This window comes from Adiantum capillus-veneris, chromosome 5 (genome assembly GCF_014529385.1).
Source record: "Adiantum capillus-veneris isolate H3 chromosome 5, ASM1452938v2, whole genome shotgun sequence".
NCBI lineage: Eukaryota > Viridiplantae > Streptophyta > Polypodiopsida > Polypodiales > Pteridaceae > Adiantum > Adiantum capillus-veneris.
Window position 1 is genome coordinate 101,507,573 of NC_140935.1, and position 24,481 is coordinate 101,532,053.

At 45.4% G+C, this 24,481-nt stretch overlaps 1 protein-coding gene across 2 annotated transcripts in view; it reads right to left on the reverse strand.

Moving 5' to 3' along the window:
* The window catches only part of LOC147457830 (uncharacterized), a 122,248-nt gene that overhangs the window by 69,004 nt on the left and 28,763 nt on the right, over positions 1-24,481 (reverse strand). The gene's annotated exons all lie outside the window — the stretch shown is intronic.

Here is a 24,481-nt window from a genome sequence, read left to right on the forward strand (position 1 = left end):
AGGCTCAAGAATTTACTTCTTGATGATGCATCTCCTTCCCAAAGGAGCCGATTCGGGAAGAAGAAGAGAATCCATATGAAGGGCTCAAGAATTTACTTCTTGATGATGCATCTCCTTCCCAAAGGAGAACTCAAGAGCCTCCACTGAAGGAACGAGAAAGAAGCGAGTCTCCCGCCACCTCGGCGGAGATGGCTCCACGAAGACGGCGGGCTAAACGCTCTCCATCACCACCAAAGCGGAGAAGACCATCACACTCTTCTCCACGCCATAATTCAAAGAGGGATGATAAAAAGCAAGAGAAGAAAAAGGCGAGAAAGAGGACACCCTCTTCTCCATCTTCTTCATCCTCTTCCTCTTATGAAAGCTATGGTGAAGACGACAAAGATCAAGACAAGAAAAAGGCGAGAAAGAGGTCACCCTCTTCTCCACCTTCTTCAAATTCTTCACCTTCTGAAGAAAGTGATGGTGCAACCTTTGAACCATCAAAAAGAAGAGGTCATAGGAAATCCTATGCCGCATGGAAGAGGTCGTCCAAGTTGAAGAAATTCAAAGAAGGAGGGAAGAGCATCTCTTTCCTTACCTATGATGGTACCTTTGGTGCTACGGACAAAGTCTTGGCCTTTATCCAACAATTCGATGCAGCGTTTGGAGATGAGGGCTTCACGGACTCCTCTAAGCTACGCCATGTAGCTATGCACTTTCAAAAGTCCGCCAGACAATGGTGGTCTAGCCTACAAGCCAACGGTGAAGCTCCACGAACATGGAAAGCTTTAAGAGCTTCCATTATGAAGCAGTTTTTGGCCACCGATGCCAAAGACAAAGTACTCACCGAATGGCGAAGCTTAAAGCTCTCTCCCAATGAATCTATCCACAAATATGTAGACAAGTTTTGGGACCTACAACTCAAAGCCACTGTCTTCAAAAAGTTGGATTTTGGAGAGCAAAAGCAACAATTTTGTGCGGGCTTAACCGAAGAAATGGCGGAGTATGTTAACTCCCAAAGACCACGTACCATATCGGCGGTAATACACCACACCTTGGTCGCCTCTCGAATCAATTTCCAAACGGGGGCAAAAAGAAATAATAAGCCACCGGAAAACAAGGGTTCCAATGAGCCTAAGGGGAAGGACAATGTCCAAAAGTCTCCTAAGGGCAACTCCAACAAAGCTAAAGAGAAGGGAGTTTACAAAGGAAAGAATAAACTTTCTCCTGAAGAGCTTGAGCAAGGGCATGCGTACCGCGCTTGTCCCCAAAAGAACAACCGCCAAGATCCTCCTAGAGCTTCCTTGGTTGAAATCCAAGAGGAGGAGACTCACCAAACTCACCACAAAGGATCTCCTCTATGCCATGCTTGGGGAAAGGTAAGAGAACATGATGCTTTTATTCTCTTTGACCCTGGTTCTACTCACAATTTTATATCTATAGAGTTGGCCATCAAGCTAGGAATACAATCCTACGAGATGAGAGATGTCCTACCCGCAGACAGTGCCTTCAAGGGGCAAGAAGCTTCAATCACTCCCTTAATCGGGAAATTGAGGCTTCATGTCCAAGGCTATGTGAACAAAGAGGACTTCTTTATCTCTCCTCTCAAGCATGAGGATGTAATCCTAGGGACACCATGGTTTGACCGCCTGGCTGCCGATGTTAAATTTCCCGAAAGGAGAATCTCCTTTAAGTTCAGGGAAAAAGACATGTATATAGATGCTAAGGAAATGGGTAACACCATCCCCATTGTACATACTCCAGCTTTCAACAAGTCAATAAAGAGCTCTATTTCCGGGTACATGATTTTTGTTAAAGACTCTCAAAATGAACCTAATGCTTTAGCAAAAGAAAATAAAAGCAACCAAAAGGAATTAGAGTTATCCAATTTTCTCAAGGGGTTTCAAGATGTTTTTATTGACGACATCCCTTGTGAGCTACCTCCTAAACGAGGTAATGATGACCATGCAATTGAACTTCTTCCAGGAAGTTCACCGCCTAATAAACCTCCTTATAGAGTTTCTCAAGCTCAACAAGAGGAGATTATGCGGCAAGTGCATGAGTTACTTGAGAAGGGTATGGTTAGGCCAAGCTCATCTCCATTTTGCTCACCTGTGCTATTAGTGCAAAAGAAAGACAGCACATATCGTATGTGTGTCTACTATAGAGCACTAAATAGGATCACTATCAAGAATAGGTTTCCCGTTCCACGGGTAGAAGACCTATTTGATAAGCTACAAAGATCGACCTACTTCAGTAGGGTTGACCTAAAAAGTGGCTATCATCAAATAAGTATAGTTGATCAAGACATTGTAAAGACAGCATTTCGTACTACATTTGTTCTTTACGAATACATTGTTATGCCTTTTGGCTTGACCAATGCACCAGCCACATTCAACCGCTTGATGGAGAAGCTGTTCAGGCCTCTGTTCTTTGATGATATTATCATCTACTCTAATTCATTGGAGGAACACAAGCAACACCTCCAGGTAATATTTCAAGTTTTAAGAGAGAATAAACTTTATGTTAATCGAAAGAAAAGTGAATTTTTCTTGCAAGAGATTCAGTATTTAGGTCACATTATCTCTCAAGATGGCATCCAAATGGATCCATCCAAGTTAGAGGTAATAAAAGGATGGCCTAAACCAAGGAATCTGCATGAACTAAGAAGCTTCATAGGTATGTGTGCATACTATAGACGCTTCATAGAAAAGTTCTCACAAATTGCGGGACCATTACATGACCTAACAAAGAAAAGCGTTAGGTATACATGGTCTCCTAAGGAGAACAATGCTTTCGAAAAGCTTAAAGAAAAGCTTATCTCTCAACCTATGCTTACACTACCGGATCTCTCAAAACCATTTGAGGTCCAATGCGATGCTTGTGGTGATTGCCTTGGAGCTGTTTTGCTCCAAGAAGAGCACGCCATAGGCTATGAGAGTCGAAGGCTCGACCCTGTTGAGCAAGCTCTAGGCATATACGAAAAAGAACTCCTTGCAGTTCTACATGCCTTAGACTCATGGAAGCACTATTTATTGGGGACTCCTTTCATTCTGCGAACGGATCACCAAAGTCTTAAGTACTTCATGACACAGACCAAGCTCTCTGACAAACAAATGAGGTGGGCAAATTTCCTTTCGCAATTTCATTTTCATATTGCTCACATTGCTGGCAAGCATAATCAAGTAGCTGATGCACTCTCAAGACGGCCGAGAGTGAATGCGGTTTCCATAGCAACTCACAATGATCTATCTTCAATGATAGATGAGTATGCTATTGATCCCGATTTTAGAGATGTGATTTCAGCCCTTGCATTAGGGAAGAAAGAAGAACCATTTATTTTACAAGATGGTTATCTTCTCTATGGCAATAGACTATGCGTTACTAACTCACTACGTGAGAAAGTAATGTATGAATCTCATGCTCTACCTTATGCGGGGCATAGAGGGATTCAGTCTACCTTAAAGGAGATTGAAACATATTTCTATTGGCCTACCATGAAAGTGAACATACAAGAGTATGTTTCCAAATGTGTGGTATGCCAAAAGACAAAATTTGATAGAGGGAAGCAACTTGGATTGCTTCAACCCTTGCCAATCCCTAGTTCACCATGGGAGAGCATATCCATGGATTTTATCTTTGGATTGCCTAAGTCTATCCATGGGAATACGGGAATATGGACGATAGTAGACAGGTTTAGTAAACAAGCTCATTTTATACCTGTCAAAAAGACTATCAAAGCCCATCAAATGGCAACCCTCTTTATTTCACAAATTTTCAAGTACCATGGCTTGCCAATGTCCATAGTGTCGGATAGAGATCCTAGAATGACCAGTAATTTCTGGAAGGGTCTCTTTGAGAATTTAGAAACAAGGCTAAACTTCTCTTCGGCCTATCATCCACAAACTGATGGCCAAAGTGAAATAGCTAACCTAACCATTCTCGATCTACTAAAAGCCTATGTAACGGAAGTAGATCAAAGATCCCAATGGGAGAAGTACTTACCCTTAGTGGAGTATGCTTACAATAACACTGTACATACTTCCACGGGAAAAGCACCTTTCGAGGTAATTGAGGGAAGATCAAAAAGTCCCTTGCTACTTAAGGTACATGGGAAGATCTTCGCTGCAGATGAGTATAGCCGAGACCTACAAGAATCTTTCCAAAAGATTAAGGATGCTATCTCTATCTCATAGCAAAGGCAAAAGGCTGCTGCTGACAAGCACAGAAGATCCAAGCCTTTAAAGAAAACGATTGGGTCTTGTTAAAGTTTCCCAAGGCTCGATTAAGGCACACAACGGGCAAGAATCCTACCGGTCACCAAAAGTACTATGCTAAACTAGCAAAAAGGTACTATGGTCCCTTTCAGATTCTTAGGCCAATCAATGAGATGGCCTATCAACTCAAGTTTCCCAATCATTGGCTCATACACAATGCTTTTCATGTGAGCCTATTAAAGCCTTACAAAGGAGAGCCACCTCAAGAACCAACTATTGAAGACCCACCGGAGATCGAGGACCAAGAAGAGGTGCTGCAACCCAAGTCCATTCTCCGACATGAAGACAAGGTACTAAGAGGCGGTAAGACTATCCGACGATATCTTATTAAGTTTAAGAATTATCCTTTTGAAGATGCTAGATGATGCAAGGTATACAATTAAAGGATAACCTAAACCTTGTCAATGCTTACAATGCTTCCCAAGAGTAAGCAAATGTACAAAATGTTAAAAATGAACAAAATTTTTGTCTTATAAGACTCTCTTTTTCTTTATTTGTCCGTTTGAGGATGGTAGGCATATGAAAAATTCAGCTTTGTACCAAGATTATCCATCAAGGCACACCAAAAATTTCCTGTCATGCGAGGATCTCGATCACTCACAATTGACTTAGGCATTCCATGATGCTTAAAGATCTGTGCCAGGAAGACCCTAGCCATATGATCTGCTTTGATCGTTTTCTTGACTGGTATAAAGTGTGCTTGCATGCTAAACCTGTCCACAATGGTCCAGATCGCGTCATTTCCAGTCTGAGTTCTAGGGAGGTCCATGATGAAGTCCATGGCAATACTTTCCCAAGGTTCATTAGGCAAGCCAGTCCCATTCCTTCCGTATGTCCTGCTCAAAGTCAGGCGGAAGAAATTGTTTATAAAATTGAGATTTGAAGCTCTCCCAAGTTCTGGCCTGAGAACCTTCCAGAATCTTGGCTAACCACCAATTACTTGCCGTTTCCTTGAGGTGCATCCCCACATGGCGTAATTTGGATTTTTCTGTGAAGTGCCCATTGGTAAAGGCGACTTCAAACGGTCTGATGAAGGACAGTGCTTTGGAGATGTCTCTCCGTCCGTTGTAGGTTTCGAACTTGATGTCCTTGTCGCCCGATTTGAAGACTCTCATGCGATGTTGAGACTTGCGACCATGGTTCTTGAATCGAGGTTTATCTTTAGGTTGATGTAGGGTAGTGGCAGTAGTAGCGGCTTCCTTCTTCTGACGAGATGATCGAAAAGTAGAAGTATAATCCGGAGAGTAAGATGGAGATGAGATAGAGATGTCCTTGCTCTCGTCTAGCAAAGAGAGCGCTTTTTCCTGGCTTTTCCTTGAAGTAGGCCGTTCATTCCGATCCGTAGATCCTTTGTGCACCTCGGCACGTTCTTCTTCTCTTGCCTCCTGTGGTCTCACGCCAAAAGTGTTGTCTGGATGCTTGGCTGCATCAGTTCCATTCGTTTTCTTCATTCCGCCCAAAAGCTTTTGGACGTCTGGCAACAGTAAGATTTGTTGCAACTCCGCAAGCTGAGCTTGCACTTGTTGAAGCTCCTCTTCAACGCTTCTCCCTTGGCTCGACATGGTTCTTCCCGTTCTTCCCATAATCGTCCTTCTTTGCAGAGAAAGAGAGGAGTCCGAGCTCTGATACCACTGTCACAAAACGGGAGTGTACACGAGCACTTAGAAAATCTGAAAATTATAATTCTTTGAAAACATGAGAGAAGGGAGAAGATAGACACAGTATTGGGGACCAGAAGATGGGCTGGTCCCCCCCCCCGTTAAGAGTATTCTTTTATTCAAGGAGAATTCTTATACAAGCACGAGAACCCGAGGAAACCCCTCCGTTCTGTAGTCTTAGACCCGAAGGTCCTGCTTTCCTGTAAAGGGCTTGGGCACAAGCCCGTTCCTTCCCGTGAGGGACTTAGGCGCGAAGCCGTACTTTCTGGTAAGGGACTTAGGCGTGAAGCCGTACTTCCCATGAAGGGCCTTCCCGTGAGACGGGAGATTCCTGCAAAACAAACCACACAAAGCAGCAATTCTCAATGCGTATCGACACCTTATACCTGTCGCTCCTTGCTCGGAGAATCAACCTCCGTACTAAGTCGTCACGCGAGCACTTGCAAATTCCGTCGCCGGTCTCTGCTCCAGAATCCCAACGCTTGCACTTCCTGCTGCTTCTGGCTCCTCCAAACTGAAACGTTGGCTACCCTTTTTATAGGGTCTAACACCCGGCAGGAATAGGGGTCCAAAAGCAGAGCTTGGCGCTCCTAGAGAGAGGAGAGAAAATTGCGTTTTCTAGAGAGAGGAGAGAGAAAATCACGTTTTTTTAGAGAGAGAGAGAGAGAGAGAGAGAGAGAGAGAGAGAGAGATCGCAATTCAGCCCCCCTGCGTAGGTTTTAGCGCTGGCTTTTTTTTTAAGGGCCTTACTTGCTTTATTTTATTAATAAAAGCCTGGTCAATTAAAAGTGACCGGCCACTTTAATAAAATAAAGTGTGAACCTCTTCAAACTTTAAAAACTCAGTTAGTTAGTGAAAACAATGCTATACGAACACATTCCAGGCGTCCCCGGGTGCAGCACACGACACAGATGCAATGCAGACACAGACTCCTCGCGGGAAAACATCTGTCCTCCAACGACTGTTCCTGCTTTTCGTAAAAAGCTTCATTGAACCCATCTTTATTCTTGTGCTTGCGTTCTTACGCGTATTTTCTTACTCAGTTCGGATTTCCTCCTTAGCCTACGGGATGCCCCCTTACTGATGCACCCGTCACCCATCATGTGACGCATCAAAGACACTCGTAACCCGGCCCTTTCCACCGAACTTACGGAAACTCCTTCGCGATGTTTACCGTCACCCATCAAATGACACATCAGAGTTGTCTGTTCCTGATGGCAGTTCCTGTAGCTACAATCTTTTTAACAGTTCTTAGTGCACATAATAAAATATCCTAAAAAAGAGATTTAATCATTAAAAATAAGAAAATAGTCCAATTAGCAACAGTTTCGTTGTATGTTTGAAAAACTCCGAACGACGCAGGCCGATGCCTGGGGAGCATTTGGTTGTATGCTTGTAAAATAATTATTGTTGTACTCCCGGCCCGGACCTGGATGGTTATGCGGGAGGAGTATTAAGAAGTCTGAGCAGTGGTTACTCTCAGCACCTCCAAACGACGCAGGCTGCGGTCTGGGGGGCGTTTGGTTGTAAAAGGCCTCTATATCTCCCGGCCCTTTTTAGGTTATGCGGGAGGAGTGATGAGGGAGTCGTTGAATATCTCCCGGTCCGGACCTTGTTAGGTTATGCGGGAGGAGTGTTCATCGGCGGCTTTATGTTTCTATGTCTTGTAACATGCATATGTGACTGATTATTCCTAATTGGATGAGATTGTCTTGGTATGTAATTTTACTGCATCAAGACATCCGTGGAAGATCAGTACGGTCTGGGTGTGATGGCTAATTTTACTACGTCGGAATATCAAGAGTTCCAATCTGGAAAAAAGGAGAAGCTAACTCCTTGATCAAAACAGCCGAAAGGAGAAGCTAACTCCTTGATCAAAAGAGCAGAAAGGAGAAGCTAACTCCTTAATAAAAATATCAAACTGATTGTCCCTCGGAATGTTCCTCGGAATGACCCTCGGAAATTTTTGAACTAACTTGAGTTGTTTTGCAGATATGCTGTAATCGCGGACGATTACTCTCTTTCAAGAAGAGGAGATGTAACAAATTGCTCACATGTCGACCTACTGAAGAACGGAGCTACCAGCCAAGGGGCCTAAACCGTAAGAAGAACAAGCAACAGAAGAAGTGTCACAAAGTGATGACATGGTTGTCCGAGAGCAGAAAACCTAACCCTAATTTCTGCCAGAAACCCTAATTTTGGAACCCTAATTGCTGAAACCTTAATTCTGGAAACCCTAACCCTAAAACCTGCAAACCCTAATTCTGAAAACCCTAACCCTAAAACTGCAGAAATCCTAACCCTAACCCTAAGGGCAGCAGGCTGATTTCCGAAATTTTCGCTGGCTGATGACGTGGCAAGCTGTACAGATTTCCGTGATTTATGCTGGCAGCATTTTGGCTTTGCTTTTGGACCAGAAGCTTTTAAGTTTGAAGGCTTTTTACTGTAAACTGCTTTTTAGGCCAAGGACCTTTAAATATGAGGTTAGGGCTCATTCTTTGGCATGCTTCCTGGAGAAGGTGCAGAGTCTGGAGTACCAGCTTGTACTTTGATGATGCAATATAAAGAAATACCGAAAGGGGCGTGAAGGTTTGGGGCCAATACTCTCTGGGGTGGAATTCCGCCACTCCGTGTCGCGTGTCATCTCTCTCTTTTAGTTCAATTGTTATTGAAGTGCTAAAAGTCTGTTCAGTCTGTTCTTTTCTATTGGCACGTGGTGCCCGCCTTGTGACATTTAACCCCTTTGTCAAGCATTTAATATCCTATTATGGCCTCTTTAAACATTTATTCCCAAAACCGTCAAAACAACGCCTTCACCAAAAACACCATTGCATGTACAATTTCTAATTTGAATGCAATTCCCTTGCAGCTTGATAGAGGAAAAATCAAACTAGATGCTACACACGCTCTTTCCCTCCCTGCCATAGAATCATTGCTCTTTATAACCCAACCGCACCACTTTGTAAAACACCACTGATGAGCTAATTACAAGAAACATGTTGGGTGTTTATTCTTGACCCTTGCAAACTAATTATATTGTTTTAATGTGAATTCCTCATGTGTTAAATCTTATAGGCCTATACATTTTACATGAGATGACCTTCATGAATTTTCCAATTGACATTTGCAACATCTTTGGAAAACCAAGAACAAAATGTTGTGTAATCTCCTCACGGATATCAAAGTTCTAGCATGCTCCAATGCCATGGTGCTTCTATTCCCTACTGTGGCCATCATCTGCAACGCTTGTTAGAGGGAACTCTTACGGCCCATCCTCCCTCCACCCGCGACCGCCCGTGAACCTTCTCTCCCTTCTCCTTCTTAGGTTCTCTTCTTTCTGCTGCTTTTTGAGTGCTTCTATCTTATTCTTGCTTCCAGTAACAGAAATACAACATTGAGAAATGAAATTAAATTAAATGAAATGCTATCTTAACGTCTTCAAAAGGCCAAAATGACCTATGCGACCACAAAGTTACAACATGGTGCAATCTAGTACAATGTCTGGGTACTAAAGATAATAAGTGGGGTGCTGAAAAAAATATCAAAAATCCCTACCTACTAGATGGTAAGTGGTGGGGGGGGGGGGGGGGGGGAGGTGGGGTGGGGTGGGGTGGGGGGTGGGAGGCGGGGGCGGCTCATACATATCTGATACAAAGGCTGAGACAGACGTGATACAAGGGCAGATACAAGAGTGAGCATGATATACAATCCTCATCAAGATATCACAAGAAGTCCATCATCGATCGTTGGCAGATCTCATCAATCTCCTCCATAGTCAGTAGTCTGACCGAGCGTCGTGCATATCGGGCCAGGGTGACCCGAATCCGATGTAGTCTCCGCCGATGCTGTGTAGTTCTCCGCAGCCGTGGGCACCTAGGTCTCTTGAGCTCGGTCGCTCGGTCAATCAGCATGCCTATGGTGTGAGGAGAGTATGAGCTCTGCTGTGGTCGCTGCACCTCCGGCTGCACAATATCCGCTCTACAGAAGAAGTCTGTGATCCGTCTCTGAGACTGGCTAGCCTCTCCTCTAAAGCTCTCTCTCTCTGTCTTCGTAGCTCCAGTAAGAACAATCCCAAACATATCTGGTCCTCATACCCCATGACTCTAGAAAGCGGTCCAAAACCCTCTCTGACCAAGCAACGGAAGCGACCTCGTAAACAAGGTGATGGCATAATAGTGCAACTCTGTCTTCACCCTCCGTATGACATAGGGGATATGTCCTGGCCTCTACTGACACTCCAATGTATCTGCCAGACTCCACCCGAAGCTGGTGTGAAGATGTGCGTATCTCGCCAGTAGCACACCGTATCCCATGAGATAAGTGGGTGTCCATGTATATGGGCCTCACCACAAAACCATCCTCAGTGAGCTGGAGAAGATGCTCCCTTAGAAAGCCATCTTCGTGCCCAACTCTTGTGTCTGCTCAATCCAAGTCCTCCTAATATCCAACTGAGTCATGTCTTGGCGAATGAGCCTGGTGATCTCAGACTGTGTAAGAGTCAGAGCGGGGGCATCCAATGAGTACTGGAAGGGGGGTAGTCTGTCCATGTTGAATCCATGTAGCTCAAACCATGATGTCATCTCTCCATATCAACATGTCGTGTCTCCCTGCAAAGCTAACTGTCGAGAGGACTCAAGTGCTAAGCGGGCATATCTGTCTCTGGGAAGGTCCCACAAACGGTGTATAAAGGAGACTGATTAGGTAAGCGCCTCAACCACTATGGGGAGGGAGCAACCTGTGCTCGAATAATGTCATGTGGTACTGAAGCCTTGGCTCTAATAAGCCGTGCAATCATAGAGACCAGAGGCTTCTCCATACTTCCCCATCCATCAGTGCAACCTTTCCTCCCGTGGTGGTCCACGGAAGGCCCCCATATCTGAACTCCATATAACAATGCAGAAGCCACTAGAGTGTCAAAAATCTAGAGCTTTGTCCGAGGCTCCTGAAACTGGATCTGTAACACATCCTCTCCAATCCACCCAATGTTGCATAGGCTCTGATCAATCTAGTCTCTGCTACTCTCCTAAATGAAAATTTACCCAGTAAAGATCACCCACAGATAAGTGTAAGCATCTGTATACTCCAATGTATCATGATCATATGTGAATGCCGGTGCTGATCTCCTAATCCACTATGGGGTGGTGTTAAACACCATAACCTTGGTTTTGCCAAGGTTGACAAAAAAACCACTATCATGAGCAAACTTGTGCAATGCATCCAAATGACGTTGCATCTCCACAATATCATAAGCATATAACAATAGTGGAATCCATGTCCCTGCCAATTGGGCACCTCTATCACCATCTCTCTCAATGTAGTCTGAAACCTCATCCACATACATACCAAATAGTGTAGGAGATAGTGGGCATCCCTGATTCACCCCGATAGTGGAGTGAACTAAAGTAGATAGCGCCTCTTACGTGCGTACATGTCCCACTACTGACCTGTATAGTGCCATGATCCCCCAAATCAGCTCTATGGGCACTCCCATCTCCTGCAGCTTGTGCATCAATCTAGCTCTGGGTAATGTGTCAAATGATTTGCAGAAGTCCACAAAGCTGCAATAAATCCGTCTCCCATGTGCCCTGCCCTCCTTAATAATGGCTTTGAGTGTTAGAATGTGATCAAGAGTAGAAAAACCTCTCCTGAACCATGCCGGCCCTGCGGCTCGTACACCCTCCCGCTCTGCCCATCTACTCAGTTGCTGCTCAAGAATAGATGCGTACAACCGTGCCAGAGTGTGTCCAATCATGATAGTGCGGTAGATCCCATGCTCCATAGGGTCTCTTGACTTGAAGATAGGCACAATAGTGGATAAGCTCAAAGTATCAGACAGGGCCTCACACATGGCACCATTAAACATCATCGGTATAAGCTCTGCAAGCGAATCCCTCGCATGTATAAAATGCTCTGCTACCAAACCATCATGATCATATGCTCTCCCGGTCCTCATCCTATCAATGGCCTTCTTCACCATCTCAGCCGTGAATAAAGCACATATGTGGGGGCATGACTCAAGGGGTCCGAGAAAAGGTGGCTGTCTAGGCACTGTGTACAAGGATGATGCATACTGGGCCCAGGTCTCTGTAAAAGAGATGGCAAGAGGAGTGGAGTGCTCGTGGAAGAGTCTCCATGCCCTACCTGAGTCCCGGCTCAAGAATAGTTTATATGGGTCCTCCTCTAATCATGCCAAAAATGCCCTCTTCTGTCGCCGCAGTAAGCGTCGGAAGGCAAAAGAAGGTAGATGAAGCCGAAAAGTGGATAGAAGTCGCCAAGAAAGCGAAGGGGAACAACCAACAGAATAACATGACCCTAGAGGAAGAGCAAAGAAGGAAGACTAGAGCTTTGCATGTACCTGTGACGGGCCTAAAAGACCGTGATAATGTGGAAGGCGAGGTCAAATGTCACAACACGGGAGCGTACACGAGCACTTAGAAAATCTGAAAATTATAATTCTTTGAAAACATGAGAGAAGGGAGAAGATCGACACAGTATTGGGGACCAGAAGATGGGCTGGTCCCCCCTCCGTTAAGAGTATTCTTTTATTCAGGGAGAATTCTTATACAAGCACGAGAACCGGAGGAAACCCCTCCGTTCTGTAATCTTAGACCCGAAGGTCGTGCTTTCCCGTAAAGGGCTTGGGCACAAGGCCGTTCCTTCCCGTAAGGGACTTAGGCGTGAAGCCGTACTTCCCGTTAAGGGCCTTCCCGTAAGACGGGAGATTCCTGCAAAACAAACCCCACAAACACGCGACAACAATTCGTATGGCGAATCCACAATAGATACCTGTCGCTCTTGCGCGGGAAAAAGCGACTTCCGTGCTTCGTAGTCTCGCGATCTCTTGCGGCGGCAGAGTCTTCTCTTGCTGACGTTGGTACCCCCTTTGAGTGAAGGCATGTGGTGCTTTTATAGCTCCCTGGCCACGGCACGAATAGCTGCTCGCATAGAGATCGCGGCCGTTTTTTTTTTTTTCTTCTTTTTTTTCTTTTTTTTCTTTTTTTTTGGCGCTGTTCTACCCGAAATAGGGAGAGAGAATTCGCTGGCTGGTTTTGTTGCTTTATCTTCTAAGTGGCTGCCCACTTATTAAGTGGACGGCCGGCATATTTTAAAATTGGTCTGAACCTGCCCAAAAACTCAATAAAACCTTATAAGTTAAAACCAATGCATTTCACAACACTTCCCAGGCGTCCCTGGATGCAACCACATGCACGAATGCAATGCAAACATAGATTCCTCGCGGGAAAGCGTCTGCCTTCCCGCGATTGTTCCTGCTTTTCGTAAAAAGCTTCATTGAACCCATCTTTATTCTTGTGCTTGCGTTCTTACGCGTATTTTCTTACTCAGTTCGGATTTCCTCCTTAGCCTATGGGATGCCCCCTTGCTGATGCACCCGTCACCCATCATGTGACGCATCAGGGGCACTCGTAACCCGGCCCTTTTCACCGAACGTACGGAAACTCCTTCGCGATGTTTACCGTCACCCATCAAATGACACATCAGAGTTGTCCGTTCCTGATGGCAGTTCCTGTAGGTACAATCTTTTAACAGTTCTTAGTGCACGTAATAAAATATCCTAAAAAAGAAATTAATCATTAAAAATAAGAAAATAGTCCAATTAGCAACATCCCTCTGGCTTCTAAACAGTTGACCTCAACTGTAGTGCTTGACATATACCTCCAGTATCTCGGGATAAGCTGCTAATTCCTCCTGCGTCATCCACTGAGCATCTAGATTCGAATAGTTCTTAAACTTAACCAAATACTTCCGTGTTATCTTTCCGGATTTGAGAGACCACTCCTGATGACTTACTATCTGCCCCGGTTGGAGTATTTCTTCTGTTTCCTCAACCTCAGGAGGTTCCTCAGCACTAGGCTAGCTTGGAGGCGGTCCCACATACGGCCGGAGTAAACTGACATGGAGAGCATTATGGATCTTCCAATTAGGCGGTAGCTCTAATCGGAAAGCGACATCATTCACTCGCTCAGTGATCTTAAACGGCCCATAATAACGGGTAGAAAGTTTTACCACTTTCCCCTTATGAGACGCTTATTTCTTAAATCTTGCCTTCTCAAACTTGAGTAAGACTAACTGTCCGACTGTTAAGTCTAGAGTCCTTCTGTGCTTGTCTGCAGCTTTCTTATGCTTTTCCTGAGAGCGTAGAATAGCTCTCCTAACTTGCCCGTAGGCGGTGTCCAAATCCCGGACAAATTCATCTGCTGCAAAGATCTTATCCTTAGTTAAAAGGATGGGTGGAAGCAAAGGCTTACCATAGAGAATCTCAAAAGGTGCTTTCCCCATCGATGAGTGTATGGTATTGTTATACGCATACTCGACAAGAGGCAAATATTTCTCCCAGTCAAATTGCCGGTCTGACACATAAGCTTTTAACATATCCAATATTGTGGAATTGGCTATCTCACTTTGCCCGTCCGTTTAAGGATGGTAGGCAGATGAAAAATTCAGCTTTGTACCAAGATTATCCATCAAGGCACGCCAAAAATTTCCTGTCATGCGAGGATCTCGATCACTCACAATAGACTTAGGCATTCCATGATGCTTAAAGATCTGTGCCAGGAAGACCCTAGCCATATGATCTGCTTTGATCGTTTTCTTGACTGGTATGAAGTGTGCTTGCTTGCTAAACCGGTCCACAATGGTCCAGATCGCGTCATTTCCAGTCTGAGTTCTAGGGAGGTCCATGATGAAGTCCATGGCAATACTTTCCCAGGGTTCATTAGGCACAGGCAATGGTTGTAGCAACCCAGGCGCGATCATACTTCACTTTTTGGCAAACCAAGCATTCCCTGACATACTTATCAATGTTTTCTTTAAGGCTATGCCAAAAGAAATATCTTTCCATTGCTAAGGTCGTAGAGAGAATACCCCGATGACCCGCATAAGGCGAAGCGTGTAATTCATCCATGATCTTCTTTCTTAATGGTTCCGCCACACATATGGCCTGATGGTGGTAGAGATAACCGTCCCGAATGGAATAGGGAAACTCATTCTCTCCACGATGTAGCTTTCCCCAAATGCTAGAGAAGCCTGGATCATTCGGATACAAATCCGGGAGTGCTTCTAATTCTTGGTGATACACCGAAGTGATAGCGTTCACCCTTGGCCGCCTAGACAGTGCGTCTGCGACTACATTCTTACTCCTAGCCGTGTGAAGGATCTGGAAGTGAAACATAGACAAAAAGTTTGCCCACCTCATCTGCTTCTCAGATAGTTTCCTTTGCGTAAGAAAATACCGCAAACTCTGGTGATCAGTCTTGATCACAAAATCCGCTCCTAGAAGATAGTGCTTCCAGTTGGATAAGGCGTGAATCACAGCCGTGAGTTCCTTTTCATAGATTGATGCATGCAACTCTGCATCCTTAAGCCGTCTGCTTTCGTAGGCCACTGCATGGCCTTCCTGGTTCAACACTGCTCCGATGCGATCGCCTGAAGCATCGCAGTGAACCTCAAATGGTTTCCTTAAGTCAGGCACTATCAAAATAGGTCCATGGCTTAGCAAGTACTTGAGCCGATCAAAAGCTCCTTGTTGTCTCGATCCCCATCTGAAAGGAATCTTCTTCTTTGTCAAATCATGAAGTGGTCCTGCTACATGAGCAAATCCTCGGACAAACCTTCGATAATATGAACATAATCCCAGAAAGCTACGTACATCATGTACCGTAGTGGGAATAGGCCAATCTTCTATCACTCGGATCTTGGCAGGATCCATACTCACTTGATTGTGACAGACTATATGGCCGAGATAGTGTATCTCTGAGAGAAAGAACTCGCTCTTCTTTGCATTCACATGCACCTCATGCTTTCGCAATTCTTGAAACACTAAGTCCAAGTGCTTCCGATGTTCCTCTTCTGACTTAGAGAAGATGAGTATGTCGTCAAAGAATACTCCCGTAAAAGCTCGATACGGGCTGAAAATGCGGTCCATCATGCGATTGAATGTCGCAGGAGCATTGGTCAAGCCGAAAGGCATTACCAAAAATTCATATAGTCCAAAGGTCATGCGGAAAGCAGTCTTATGGACATCCTCGGGGGCGATCCGTATCTGATGATACCCACTCTTTAAGTCTATGCGACTATAGACACTTGCACCCTACAACTTATCAAGTTGTAGGGTGCAAGTGTCTAAAAAGGCATTACCAAAAATTCATATAGTCCAAAGGTCATGCGGAAAGCAGTCTTATGGACATCCTCGGGGGCGATCCGTATCTGATGATACCCACTCTTTAAGTCTATGCGACTATAGACACTTGCACCCTACAACTTATCAAGTATATCATCAATCCGAGGGATCGGAAAGCGATTCTTGATTGTGATCTTGTTTAAAGACTGATAGTCTATGCACATTCGAAACGTGCCATCTTTCTTCTGCACCAGTAGAACTAGAGAGCAGTAGGGTGAAGCACTTGGCCGTACTAACCCTTTCTCTAGAAGCTCGTTGACTTGCTTCAAAATTTTCTCTTGTTGAACAAGACTTACCCGATAAGGGGGTTGATTGGGAGGCGAGCTACCCGGTATGAGATCTATGCGGTGATCTTCCGGGCGTACCGGAGGGTGTTGTTAATTGGACTATTTTCTTATTTTTAATGATTAAATCTCTTTTTTAGGATATTTTATTATGTGCACTACGAACTGTTAAAAGATTGTAGCTACAGGAACTGCCATCAGGAACGGACAACTCTGATGTGTCATTTGATGGCTGACGGTAAACATCGCGAAGGAGTTTCCGTATGTTCGGTGGAAAGGGCCGGGTTACGAGTGCCCATGATGCGTCACATGATGGGTGACGGGTGCATCAGCAAGGGGGCATCCCGTAGGCTAAGGAGGAAATCCGAACTGAGTAAGAAAATACGCGTAAGAACGCAAGCACAAGAATAAAGATGGGTTCAATGAAGCATTTTACGAAAAAGCAGGAACAATCGCGGGAAGGAAGACGCTTTCCCGTGAGGAATCTATGTTTGCATTTCATTCGTGCATGTGGTTGCATCCAGGGATGCCTAGGAAGTGTTGTGAAATGCATTGGTTTTACCTTACAAGGTTTTATTGAGTTTTTGGGCAGGTTCAGACCAATTTTAAAATATGCCGTCGCCCACTTAATAAGTGGGCAGCCACTTAGAAGATAAAGCAACAAAACCAGCCAGCGAATTCTCTCTCCCTATTTTGGGTAGAACAGCGCCAGAAAAAAAAAAAAAAAAACCGCGACCTCTACGCGAGCAGCTATTCATGTCGTGGCCAGGGAGCTATAAAAGCACCACATGCCCTCACTCAAAGGGGGGTACCAACGTCAGCAAAAGAAGACTCTGCCGCAAGAGCTCGCGAGACTACGAAGCACGGAAGTCGCTTTTTCCCGCGCAAGAGCAACACCTATCTATTGTGGATTCGCCATACGAATTGTTGTCGCGTGTTTGTGTGGTTTGTTTTGCAGGAATCTCCCGTCTTACGGGAAGGCCCATCACGGGAAGTACGGCTTCACGCCTAAGTCACTTACGGGAAAGTACGGCTTCGTGCCTAAGTCCCTTACGGGAAGGAACGACCTTGTGCCCAAGCCCTTTACGGGAAAGCACGACCTTCGGGTCTAAGATTACAGAACGGAGGGGTTTCCTCGGGTTCTCCTACTTGTATACGAATTCTCCCTGAAAAAAGAATACTCTTAACGGGGGGGGGGGGACCAGCCCATCTTCTGGTCCCCAATACTATGTCGATCTTCTCCCTTCTCTCACATTTGCAAAGTATTTTAATTTTCAGATTTTCAAGTGCTCGTGTACGGTCCCGTTTTGTGACAGTGGTATCAGAGCTCGGACTCCTCTCTTTCTCTGCAAAGAAGGACGATTCCGGGAAGAACGGGAAGAACCATGTCGAGCCAAGGGAGAAGCATTGAAGAGGAGCTTCAACAAGTGCAAGCTCAGCTTACGGAGTTGCAACAAATTTTACTGTTGCCAGAAGTCCAAAAGCTTTTGGGCGGAATGAAGAAAACAAATGGAACTGATGCAGTCAAGCATCCAGACAACACTGTTGGCTTGAGACCACAGGAGGCAAGAGAAGAAGAACGTGCCGAGGTGCACAAAGGATCTTCGGATCGTAATGAATGGCCTACTCCAAGGAAAGGCCAGGAAAAAGCGCTCTCTCTGCTAGACGAGAGCAAGGACATCTCTATCTCATCTCCATCTTACTCTCCTGATTATACTTCTACTTCTCAATCATCTCGTCAAAAGAAGGAAGCAGCTACTACTACTACTCTTCATCAACCTAAAGACAAGCCTCTATTCAAGAAGCATGGTCGCAAGTTTCAACATCGCATGAGAGTGTTCAAATCGGGCGACAAGGACATCATGTTCGAAACCTACAATGGACGGAGAGACATCTCCAAAGCACTGTCCTTCATCAGACACTTTGAAGTCGCCTTTACCAATGGGCACTTCACAGAAAGATCCAAATTACGCCATGTGGGGATGCACCTCAAGGAAACGGCAAGTAATGGTGACTAGCCAAGATTTTGGAAGGTTCTCAGGCCAGAACTTGGGAGAGCTTCAAATCTGAATTTTATAAACAATTTCTTCCACCTGACTTCGAGCAGGACATACGGAAGGAATGGGACTGGCTTGCCCAGAAGGAACATGAAAGAGTAACGACTTATGTGGACAAGTATTGGTCGGTTCTTCTGAAGGTCACTCCCTTCATGAAGATTGCCGACGAGGAAAAGAAACGAAAGTTCGAAGCGGGTCTCCAACCACAGCTTCGAAAGAGTATGAAGGTGTATCCGCATGATACTCTTCAGAGTATGAAGGTGTATCTGCATGATACTCTTCAGAGGATGATGGAGTCAGCAATCATTGTTGAGGATTTGCACTCAACTGGGACGCCCAGAAAGATGGAGAATAGCACTTACCGTGCAAGACAAAGAGGGGTCTACGATGACCAAGGGGGCCACGGAAGAAAACGTCCTCCATCTAGGGACGATGATCATTCTAAGAAGCCAGAGGGCACTGGCAAGCGAACTAAGTATCTTTCTTCTACTCAACTCCAAACTTTCACAGAGGAAGGAAGATGCTTCTACTGTGGCGAGAAAGGACATATGAAACCGGATTGCCCTCTAAAGCAGCAACGGCAAGAACAAGCTTCTGCGAGGCAAAAAAAAGCAAGGAAGGAACCCGCACCGCCAAGCTCGAACTCAATTCCAGATGTTCAAGGAAACACAAAAACGGAGAAAGGAATGCGTCAACTTCTGAAGGGCTGGGGGTCTTTGAACAACCAGCGAGTACTGATTCTTTATGATCCAAGATCCACGGATAACTTCATCTCCCTGGATATTGCGGAACGTTTGTGCCTCACACCGTCTCAGCTTGGCACACCGGTTACATCCGGATCGGCATTCGAGGAGTTGACAACCAATGCAACTCCCGTGCAAGGACAGCTCAATCTTCGGATTGGCGAGTACAAGGACCGCGAATCATTTTTGATGGCACCCATCGAGGGATGTGATATCATCTTGGGTATGCCATGGCACTTTCACATGACACCTTTTCCTGACTATGTGGAAAAGACCCTCACTTTTGATCATGGGGATAAGAAAATAAAGATTCAAGCTGATGCAGGAGATTGGCAGCTCCCAATTGTAAGCCATATCTCCATTAAGAAAGAAATGAAGAAGTGTGTTTCTGCTTACTTGATTTTTGCAAAGGATAAAACTAGAAGAGACTCTCTCTCTAGTCTGGAAATCAAGCGTCTTCAATTTATTGAAAAGTACAAGGATTGTTTCACGGAAACACTTCCTGATGAACTCCCTCCGGTACGCCCGGAAGATCACCGCATAGATCTCATACCGGGTAGCTCACCTCCCAATCAACCCCCTTATCGGGTAAGTCTTGCTCAACAAGAGGAAATTTTGAAGCAAGTCAACGAGCTTCTAGAGAAAGGGTTAGTACGGCCCAGTGCTTCACCCTACTGCTCTCCAGTTCTACTTGTGCAGAAGAAAGATGGCACGTTTCAAATTGTGCATAGACTACAGGTCTTTAAACAAGATCACGATCAAGAATCGCTTTCCGATCCCTCGGATTGATGATATACTTGATAAGTTGCAGGGTGCAAGTGTCTTTAGTCGCATAGACTTAAAGAGTGGGTATCATCAGATACGGATCGCCCCTGAGGATGTCCATAAGACTGCTTTCCGCACGACCTTTGGACTATATGAATTTTTGGTAATGCCTTTCGGCTTGACCAATGCTCCTGCGACATTCAATCGCATGATGGACCGCATTTTCAGCCCGTATCGAGCTTTTACGGGAGTATTCTTTGACGACATACTCATCTTCTCTAAGTCAGAAGAGGAACATCGGAAGCACTTGGACTTAGTGTTTCAAGAATTGCGAAAGCATGAGTTGCATGTGAATGCAAAGAAGAGCGAGTTCTTTCTCTCAGAGATACACTATCTCGGCCATATAGTCTCCCACAATCAAGTGAGTATGGATCCTGCCAAGATCCGAGTGGTAGAAGATTGGCCTATTCCCACTACGGTACATGATGTACGTAGCTTTCTGGGATTATGTTCATATTATCGAAGGTTTATCCAAGGATTTGCTCATGTAGCGGGACCACTTCATGCCTTGACAAAGAAGAAGATTCCTTTCAAATGGGGATCCAGACAACAATGAGCTTTTGATCGGCTCAAGTACTTGCTAAGCCATGGACCTATTTTGATAGTGCCTGACTTAAGGAACCATTTGAGCTTCACTGCGATGCTTCAGGAGATTGCATCGGAGCAGTGTTAAACCAAGAAGGCCATGCAGTGGCCTACGAAAGCAGACGGATTAAGGATGCAGAGTTGCATGCATCAATCTACGAAAAGGAACTCACGGCTATGATTCACGCCTTATCCAACTGGAAGCACTATCTTCTAGGAGCGGATTTTGTGATCAAGACTGATCACCAGAGTTTGCGGTATTTTCTTACACAAAGGAAACTATCTGAGAAGCAGATGAGATGCGCAAACTTTTTGTCTATGTTTCACTTCCAGATCCTTCACACGGCTGGGAGTAAGAATGTGGTCGCAGACGCATTGTCTAGGCGGCCAAGGGTGAACGCTATCACTTCGGTGTATCACCAAGAATTAGAAGGACTACCGGATTTGTATCCGAATGATCCAGACTTTTCCACCATTTGGGAAAAGCTACATCGTGGAGAGAATGAGTTTCCCTATTCCATTCGGGACAGTTATCTCTACCACCATCAGGCCATATGTGTGGCGGAACCATTAAGAAAGAAGATCATGGATGAAGCACACGCTTTGCCTTATGCGGGTCATCGGGGTATTCTCTATACGACCTTAGCAATGGAAAGATATTTCTTTTGGCCTAGCCTTAAAGCAAACATTGATAAGTATGTCAGGGAATGCTTGGTTTGCCAAAAAGTGAAGTATGATCGCGCCTGGGTTGCTACAACCATGCCCTGTGCCCATCAGAGACTTGCGACCATGCTTCTTGAATCGAGGCTTATCTTTAGGTTGATGTAGGGTAGTAGTAGTAGCAGCTTCCTTCTTCTGACGCGATGATCGAGAAGTAGAAGTATAATCAGGAGAGTAAGATGGAGATGAGATAGAGATGTCCTTGCTCTCGTCTAGCAAAGAGAGCGTTTTTTCCTGGCCTTTCATTGAAGTAGGCCGTTCATTCCGATCCGAAGATCCTTTGTGCACCTCGGCACGTTCTTCTTCTCTTGCCTCCTGTGGTCTCACGCCAACAGTGTTGTCTGGATGCTTGGATGCATCAGTTCCATTCGTTTTCTTCATTCCGCCCAAAAGCTTTTAGACGTCTGGCAACAGTAAGATTTGTTGCAACTCTGCAAGCTGAGCTTGTACTTGTTGAAGCTCCTCTTCAACGCTTCTCCCTTGGCTCGACATGGTTCTTCCCGTTCTTCCCGGAACCGTCCTTCTTTGCAAAGAAAGAGAGGAGTCCGAGCTCTGATACCACTGTCACAAAACGGGAGCGTACACAAGCACTTGGAAAATCTGAAAATTATAATTCTTTGAAAACATGAGAGAAGGGAGAAGATCGACACAGTATTGGGGACCAGAAGATGGGCTGGTCCCCCCCCCCCGTTAAGAGGATTCTTTTATTCAGAGAGAATTCTTATACAAGCAGGAGAACCCGAGGAAACCCCTCCGTTCTGTAATCTTAGACCCGAAGGTTGTGCTTTCCCGTAAAGGGCTTGGGCACAAGGCCGTTCCTTCCCGTAAGGGACTTAGGCGCGACGCCGTAATTTCCCATAAGGGACTCAGGGATGAAGCCGTACTTTCCCGTAAGGGACTTAGGCGTGAAGCCGTACTTCCCATTAAGGGCCTTCCCGTAAGACGGGAGATTCCTGCAAAACAAACCACACAAACACGCGACAACAATTCGTATGGCGAATCCACAATAGATACCTGTCGCTCTTGCGCGGGAAAAAGCGACTTCCGTGCTTCGTAGTCTCGCGATCTCTTGCGGCGGCAGAGTCTTCTCTTGCTGACGTTGGTACCCCCTTTGAGTGAGGGCATGTGGTGCTTTTATAGCTCCCTGGCCACGGCACGAATAGCTGCTCGCGTAGAGATCGCGGCCGTTTTTTTTTGTTTTTTTTTTTTTGGCGCTGTTCTACCCGAAATAGGGAGAGAGATTTCACTGGTTGGTTTTGTTGCTTTATCTTCTAAGTGGCTGCCCACTTATTAAGTGGACGGCCGGCATATTTTAAAATTGGTCTGAACCTGCCCAAAAACTCAATAAAACCTTATAAGTTAAAACCAATGCATTTCACAACACTTCCCAGGCGTCCCTGGATGCAACCACATGCACGAATGCAATGCAAACATAGATTCCTCGCGGGAAAGTGTCTGCCTTCCCGCGATTGTTCCTGCTTTTCGTAAAAAGCTTCATTGAACCCATCTTTATTCTTGTGCTTGCGTTCTTACGCGTATTTTCTTACTTAGTTCGGATTTCCTCCTTAGCCTACGGGATGCCCCCTTGTTGATGCACCCGTCACCCATCATGTGACGCATAAGGGGCACTCGTAACCCGGCCCTTTCCACCGAACGTACGGAAACTCCTTCGCGATGTTTACCGTCACCCATCAAATGACACATCAGAGTTGTCCGTTCCTGATGGCAGTTCCTGTAGCTACAATCTTTTAACAGTTCTTAGTGCACATAATAAAATATCCTAAAAAAGAAATGATTCATTAAAAATAAGAAAATAGTCCAATTAGCAACATCAAAGATCTCCTACATATGATGGGTGGTGAGGCCACACACACTAAGGCATGGAGAGTGGGAAAAAACATAAGGGGAAGAAGGGAATGGGGAGACTTCAAAGGAGAGAGCATTGATCCTTCGCTTCCCCTCCATGGAAGCGAAGAAAAGACTTCTTGAAGAGGCGTCCTACGATAGAAAACGGGATATCCTTGGGGATGACCTCACACTCTCACAGATTGCTCATATGAAAGAAGTCATTCAGAGATAAGGACCGCCTGGCATTTTATAGAGATGGGAGAGTGGTCATTATGGAGAAGCGCTCCGCATGATGGCACAAGACCTATGGGGGTCTCTACGTCTTGATGTGGGTGCTTTTGAGCACAGTTTCACCGGGAGGGACATCATCTTCTACTCAGAGACGCACCAGGCCCCTGGACAGTCTATGCCAGGGGTTAGCGGATACAAATGGGAGACAGCTTGCAGAAAGGATACTCGATCAGAGCACAGAGGATGGGCTCAGGGGGAGAGGTAGTTTTATTCAGGGAGGAGTTGCAGCCATTGATACATATTGCCCGCAGAGATGAGGAGGCTAGGTACACGTGGGTGAGATTGTGAGCTGAGACAGGCAAATACCTATACATTGCTATATGCTACTTTCCTCCTAGTACATCTATGTGAACTGAGACAGGCAAATACCTATACATTGCTATATGCACCACCTAGAGGACAACAATCCCCCTTTGCTATTTTGGATGATGACATATGGGAGTTTTCTAGAGATGGTGACATTATCATCCTGGGTGACTTCAATGCTAGGACTGCTCAGTAGCAGACAGTATTTTTTATGATACTTCAAAGGAGATGTTGAGGGAGCTCGATATTGCAGAGATGGGCCTATCTAGACTGTCACAGATTGTGGAGCATCCTAAGTATGGACGACACTTGATAGACATGGGGTCTACACATGGATTGGCCATTTTGAATGGCCTACAGAGGTTTCCAGCTGCAGGCGGTTTTACGTGCTTCCCACACAGACATGGAGCCAGTACAGTGGATTATGTCATGGCACAGTTATCTCTAGTATCCAAGACCTTACAATTGGACCCAGACCAGTTGGCGTAGCAGTGGATCACGCCCTTCTGTCGATGACCATCTCTTTCCAATTCAGTGTAACACACAGGCCACGGGTAGTAGCTCCCACTCGCTACACCTTTACTCGAGAGATGGACTCTGTCTACATTGATGGGATATACGGACGCTTGTGCATTGAGGAGCCACGGCGACCTCTGGAGGAGCTCACTTCTATACTGACACAGACATTGCATGATGCAGCAGCAGAG